The sequence below is a fragment of the Euprymna scolopes genome, chromosome 1, assembly GCF_053919585.1.
Source record: "Euprymna scolopes isolate OS-2025 chromosome 1, ASM5391958v1, whole genome shotgun sequence".
NCBI classification, from domain to species: Eukaryota; Metazoa; Mollusca; class Cephalopoda; order Sepiida; family Sepiolidae; genus Euprymna; species Euprymna scolopes.
In genome coordinates this window covers 193,229,415-193,230,802 of record NC_136482.1, presented here as the reverse complement: position 1 = coordinate 193,230,802, position 1,388 = coordinate 193,229,415, and the positions used below count along the sequence as shown (strand labels likewise).

At 25.6% G+C, this 1,388-nt stretch overlaps 1 non-coding gene across 1 annotated transcript; it reads left to right on the top strand.

Moving 5' to 3' along the window:
• Window positions 1-290: 290 nt before the first annotated feature.
• On the top strand, window positions 291-492 carry LOC145284845 (U2 spliceosomal RNA). The gene has a single exon (XR_013868900.1). It is a non-coding gene; the product is annotated as a U2 spliceosomal RNA (small nuclear RNA).
• Window positions 493-1,388: the final 896 nt, after the last annotated feature.

Genomic DNA, 1,388 nt, shown 5'->3' with positions numbered 1-1,388 from the left:
TAGTATGTGTATCATAATTTCCAAGTTATAAATTATTTGATCGGGAGATCCTATTTATTAAAAAGGAGGGTAGGAGGTGATAACATACTACGAACATTAAGTTATTCGTATATAGATACGCTGATTTAACATTTGTAGTATTTTATCACCTTCTATCCACTTTTTAATAAATAGGATCTCCCGGTCACCAAAGACACAATGTAAAAAAAAAAAAAAAACGAAAGAAAAGAAAAAGAAATTAAAATAAAATAAAAATAATGTCGCTTTTGGGTCAAACATGAAACTAAAATATACCTTCTTGGTCTTCTGGCTAGGATTCAAGGGTAGTATCTGTTCTGTCTAAAAATAATATAATGACATTGTGAGGTTTCTGTTCGCGCCCAGCGTCCATACAATGGAAATATGTTATAGTCTCTTATAAAGATATTGGGGACAAACTGTATTAACCAGATATATTCTGGTATTACATTAACCAGATTAATGCAACATTTTATTTTATTCATGAATCAAAACTAATAGAAATTAAAACATAAAAAGAAACGGGTACTAATCCAGAATCATTTTTGTACAATTTTTAATAGTAGTCATTACAGGACTGATTTTAATGTCTATTTCTGGAGAGGTTTTCAAGGGAAGGGTAACGAGTGATGAATTTTAAAGATGGCGGAAGGAGACACACCATATTTGCTTCCTCATAAAATTTGATTTTATCATTAAAAAAAAAAAGTTACTTGATCAATTTACATGATTTTTGGAATGTGATAGTTTCGTCTCATAACAAATATGTGCATCATGAAGATTATTATTATTATTATTATTATTATTATTATTTTTAATTAGGTTGAATTCTAGACAACCAACATCATTTAAAAATTGGTTTTCTTTTAGATTATTATAACTTAATTCTTTTAAATATTGTTAGGTGAAAGTTGCTATTTTTAAGAAATACATTTTATTTTCAATTAAAATGTTTTTTTGTTTTGCTCTTATGTTGTCTCCACTTAATAAAAAAAAAAATGGATCAAATTTTGTTTCGTTTTATGGTCAAGGAAGAGTTGTTGTTTTTTTTCTAAAAGTTGGTTATCACGAATTCATGAAAAAAAACAACATAAAATGAAAAGTAAAAATCACAGATAAGAATGAATATTTAAAGGAGAACCGTGACGTTGTTCAATAAAAAATACTAAAGACAAAATTAAAAGAACCATTTTTTTTTTCTTGTTTATTGGGGTTGTTTTGTGTTCAGCCTTTTTTTTTTTAATGATTCAGCAGAGAAATTCTTTGGCTTTCGTAAAAGATAAAAAAAATATTTAAAAAATTAATCTTAAAAATTAAAAAAAAAAATAATCAAAAAAGAATTAAAAAAAAATTTTTTTTTTCAAATCTAA